Source organism: Rhea americana, unplaced genomic scaffold (genome assembly GCF_003343005.1).
Source record: "Rhea americana isolate MKP2758 unplaced genomic scaffold, rheAme1 scaffold_1071, whole genome shotgun sequence".
In the NCBI taxonomy this organism is placed as follows: domain Eukaryota; kingdom Metazoa; phylum Chordata; class Aves; order Rheiformes; family Rheidae; genus Rhea; species Rhea americana.
In genome coordinates this window covers 1-5,354 of record NW_028185119.1, presented here as the reverse complement: position 1 = coordinate 5,354, position 5,354 = coordinate 1, and the positions used below count along the sequence as shown (strand labels likewise).

General features: G+C 53.9%; 1 pseudogene; it reads left to right on the top strand.

The window, feature by feature from the left end:
* The first annotated feature begins 351 nt into the window (after positions 1-351).
* Positions 352-1,859, top strand: LOC146601218 (scavenger receptor cysteine-rich type 1 protein M130-like; annotated as a pseudogene).
* The last annotated feature ends 3,495 nt before the right edge of the window (positions 1,860-5,354 follow it).

The window sequence follows — 5,354 nt, the reverse complement described above, 5'->3', positions numbered from 1 at the left end:
CTCATCCCATCCATCACCCAGCCTATTTCGTAGGCTGCCACTTCCTCCTGCTGGAGATGCTCCACATGCACTTTTAAGGACATACCTGGTGGCTCTGGGATTTGCCCTGATTTCTCTTTCCCATCTCTTTCCCATCTCTTTCCTGTCTTGATATGGCTCACCAGTGTTTAGTGACTGCAGAAACAATACATCCCTTGGAAAATGCACATCCTTGAGATCTTTCCTGTGAGCTGGATACAGATCACTGAACACTAGGATGTCCAAGGGCATTAGAAATGGGAGACACATAGCAGGGTGCCAGGCTCCCTTGTGTCACAGAGTGTCAAGGTCATTTCCCCTCTCTCCAAGCAGGGCCCTTGGGATCGCTGCAGCTGGTGGACCGAAGGAACCATTCTGACAGGCAAGTGGAGATAGCCCTGCATGGGGCATGCGGCAGAGTCCTGGATGATTGGTGGGACATCAGTGATGCCAGTGTGCTGTGCCAGCATCTCCAGTGTGGAGGGGCAGAGTGAGCCTACAACCTGCTGAAACCTGGGCGAGGGATGGGTCTTGTGGGCTTGAAAAGGGTCCAGTGTGCGGGGAAGGAGACTCACCTGACCCTCTGCAACACCTCCCTGCCTGGTGCAGTGTTGGCAGGACCTGCTGAGGACATGGGAGTTGTTTGCTTGGGTGAGTTGCTCTGACAGTTCCTGACATGCTGTGGTCCCCAGGGCTGTGAACTCCTGACAGCCAGGACTTCTGGCTGCAGGGAGCCAGCAGGTCCGGCTGGTAAACAGCACAGAGCACTGTACCAGCAGACTGGAGATCTACTACCAAGGAACCTGGGGGACCATCTGTGATGACTCCTGGGACATGTCCAACACCACTGTTGTTTGCCACCATCTGGGCTGTGGGGTGACTKTGGAGGCAGTTGGCTCTACTCATTATGGGGAAGGCTCTGGGTAAATCTGGCTGGATGATGTGAACTGGTCCGGGAATTAAGCTGCTCTCTGGGAYTCTCCTGCTGGAGCATGGGGGCACCACGACTGCACAAACAAAAAGGACACAGGAGTTCTCTGCTCAGATCTGTGCCAGAAGTAGTGGTGGGAGCCTGGTGCCTGGGGATGTAGGGATAAAGGGAGAGCAGAGCAAGGCTGGGACTGTCTCTGGCTGCCCTGAGCCCCTTTCCTGCCCCTTTCCTGGGAACAGCCATGCACAGTCTCCTTTGGACCTCCTCAGGCTTGTGGGAAGAGCACAGCCATTCCTAGGGGTTAGAGAGGMCAGCACTACTGCATCTCAGGGGCTGCTGTCTTCTCCCTTGCAGAAATGGTGACTTGTCAGTAGTGCCCTCTGCCTAAGTCCTGGGGTGTCCAGAAGAGTCTCTGCTTCTCAGAGTAACTATACCTGTGCTTGACTGCTGCAGGCTACCTTAGAGGATGGTCAGGGATGGCTGCAGTTTCTCTTTCCASACCMCAGAACCAGCTTGTTCTCACCATTTGTGCCTTTCCTTCCAGAGTTCACGGCCCTGAGGCTGGAGAACAGTGACAGCTGCTCTGGCGCCTGCAGATTTTCTACAATGGGACATGGGGGAGTGTTTCCTCCAACTTGATGACTCCTGACACTATGTCTCTGGTCAGACATGAAGGGTCCATCAAAACAGTCCAGCAGTACGTTAGAGTATCTGGCCCCATATGTTGAGTGTGGGAAGAGGAACAGCTCCTTTTAGGTAGTGCCCCTTTGCTCCCTGGGATCCGCAGTCATGTGATGACCAAAAAGAAGAGACCCACATGACATGCAGTGGCAATGCTGGACACAACCTGGGTGGAAAGGCTCACTCAGGCTTTCTGTTCAGCAAGGTGCAATGCAGAGAAAGACCTTAGACTGGCTTTTACTTTYCATTTCTGACCATTCTGCTATCAGYGACATGAGCAAGACTTCAGCTCTCAGTCACACATATCCATCAGCAATAGCTGCCCTGAGTTCCTCACACGCCCAAGGAGGGGCAGAGGCACCTGCAGGCGGRGTGTCCTCCATCTCACCTTGGACACCTCTCGGAGATGCCTGTTGCTCTCTATTTTCTGTAGACACAACAAGAACAGTCAACGGGGCAAGTCCCTGGACTCTGGGACTTGTGCAGCTGCAAGGAATGCAGGGCTTGACTGGGGCTTGCTGGCCTTGTCCAGCTCTCACCTGTGCTRCAGGAGAGCTGAGCTGTGCTGGCCCTCTCAGGGTCTGCCCTGCCCACCTTCCCCTTCCCAGGGACATGGCTGTGCTCTGCCTGGCTCTGTCTTGCACACTGCTCTCTGCCAGGGACATRCATGGTGTCCCCAGGCACGGGAGCAGGGACAGGTGAACCTARGAGTTCTCAGGGAGCTAGGGCTCAGGGATCACCACTGACGCCAGAACCTGGAGCCTTCCAGCTGGCACAGCCTCCTTCCTCCCCATTCCCAACCTGTCTCTCCCCGTGGGAAATGCAGGGTTGGAGGCTGAGCCCTAGTGGGAGCAGAAGAGTTTCCTGTGGGGAYTGAGGTTGTGTTTCCAGCACCTATGTTCGTTACTCATCTCCTTGAGGTCTTGCTCTTTCCACAGTGAGGGCAGAGAAAAGCAGGCCACGGGAAGTTCAGGAAGAAGATGGTGGTCCTGGAGCACTCCGAGCTGGCAGCGTGTCTAAGGAGCTGGTGCCAGGCTGCAAGGTGGCCTTGCAGCTCAGGGGTTCAAGCACTGGCCCCTTAACCAGGAATTGGGAGCACATGGATGCAGGATCCTGGTTTCCTTGTCCCATCAGCATTGTGTAGGAGTTGCTGCCGTGAGCTCAGCTGCAGCCCAGGGCTGTGCTGAAGCCAGCATAAAAGCTGTCTTCCTGAGGGCTGGGGCTGCCAGCTCTGCTTGGTTCAACAGCTCCTCTGCTGTGGGGTGAGCACCCACTTGGCCAGCCCCAGGGCTTTGCCAGCGCCTGTCAAGACCCTCAGGGTGACATGAGGCCGGGCTTAGCCTCCACCAAAGGACACACTGTCCCCAAGGGCTGGCACAAGGACCCCTCGGTGCTCTGCACACTGGTGAGAGGTGCAGAAGTGATTCACCGGTGACTGTCCCAGCTGTCACCTGCTACCCAGCTCCTGCGGAGGGGAGAGGAGCTGGGGTGGCTGGGGATCCTGTTGCTCCCTGCACATCTCCCCAGGGGTGAAAATACCCTCACCTGGGGCTAGAGGATGAAACACATGCTGGAGGTACAGCTGGCAAGGAGGAGCCACAGGACAAGCACTTCGCTCTTCTCCACTGCTCCAGGGTGAGTCAGAGCCCAGCAGCAGGGCTGCGACCAGCATGACCCRCCCCCATCACAGGCTGGTCTGGGCAGGAGAGGATCACAGTCACGAGGCAGGCTGGAGGTGGGGTGGGATGCACTCAGTACCCGAGGTCACAGCTGACAGGGCTTTGGCATGGATGTCTCTGTGGTGGCACTAGCCAGCCCAGCCAGTCCATCCACAGAGCCTGTAGGAAGATGTGTCCTGGGGATTGGTGGGACCATCCCCTTTAACAGGCTCTGCTCCCACTCACACACACAGACATGGGCCATAGATGGACAAAGAGTGACAAAATGAAGACATGGCCCTGTTCCATCACCAGGATGATGTCTTTCAGATCCCCAGGAGATTACTGGTCCCAAGACCAGGCCCACAGCCAAATCTCTCACCTTGACTGTGGAAATGGCATACCTGCTCAGAAGCTCCACACAGAGCCCACAGTAGGAGTGGAGGGGCACTGTGTGAGTGCTTGGGTCCATAGCCAGAGGTGATGGATCAAAATGATGTGTTTGCTTCACAAATGTTCACAGACAGTGTGTTTGTTTTTTAAAATCTAATTCACTGTGATCTTTTACTTAGAGTAATGCTCATGTGGGCAGTTGAAACCTCTTGAACAGAATAGCTGTCTGCTCTCTGGCTTTTGACAGGTGTCCTTGCAACAGCATCTTTAGCTGGCCTGGGTGAGATTCCATGAATGGAGTTGCTCAGTGGGTGCTTGTAATCCAGCTGGCCCATGGTCATCTGTGACCACTCCAGACGATGCATGATTCATTTCTGTTGATATAGGACTACAGCAGACAAATTTAAACATCACTCATGTATTACAGGTAGAATTTAAATTCCAAAGATCTTGCTACAGTGCAAAAGAAGTGACATCATCATCCCACCGTGTCCCCCTGTATAAGCCTCTCCCCTCCCCCTGAGCTCATATCTCCATGGAGAAGGTTTTCTCATCTGTTTCATGACCTCACAGTGCTTGCCTGTCTGCTGTCCAATCAGATCGCTGTAATAGAAGTGACCTCACAAACAAGCTCCCATCCATGCTACATTTCCTGGCCTCTACCTCTCCCCACTTCAGAAGCTCTCCTGGGGGCTTTCTCCTCCCCTTGATGAACTCCACCCACTTGCCTGTCTGCAGCTCGTCAAACAGGAAATAGTCATAGAGGTGCTCTCACAGTCGCAGGGAATGCTCTTTTCCACTCCCATGAAATGACCTGGGAAACCCAGAGGGAAAAGGGGTAATTCCCCTCCCCACACCAGACAGGAGCGTGCAGGACTGTTCAGTTCAGCGCTTGCCCAGAAACAAGACACATATTGTTCGAACTTCCACCTGCTGGTCAGCCCTGATGTTCAACAACAAAACTAGAAGTCCAGAAGCACCTGTTACAGCCGGATTTGTTTTATGCAAAGTTGAAAATAACAAAATGGCAACAACAGCGCGGCATAGAAGTGGCCAMGAAGTTACAGCAATGCACTGCTGACCTATTCTACCCCATGTACGTGAGCTCAAACCTGATCCTCATTAAAGATTCTCCTGTTTCTGGCTCAGGAGCAACCCTGAAGGAATCTTTTGGGGCAGTGGTAGTCCTACAGTAACTATCCCTACGGACAAGCATTTACAAGCTCATTCTTAAAGCTGGCACGATAATGACCTTGCTTGGAAGGACAGCCCCTTCCTCTCTCCTCTCCTCTCACTTGTGCTCAGTCACAGCAAAAGGCAAACTGATCCAGAGCCGCATCCCTGGGGAGCCAACCCTAGAACAGAAGATCTTCTGGTGGTTAGGACGTGCATGTTGCTGTGGGATGTTTTGTCTGGACCATGTGAGATGGCCAGAGAAGCTGCAGAGCACCATGGAGGATGCATGTGTGTCCTGTGGAACTTGAGCTGAGGTGAGCTGTGCCATCCCACAGGAGAGACAGGCCACGAAGGCGAGGTGGTGGAGTTGCTCTTCATGTGAAAGAGCAACTGGAATGCATCGAGCTCTGCTTAGGCGGGGAGGAGGATGAGGCAGTTGAGAGCTTATGGGTAAAGATCAAAGGGCAGGCTAGCATGGGGGACACTGTTGTGGGTGT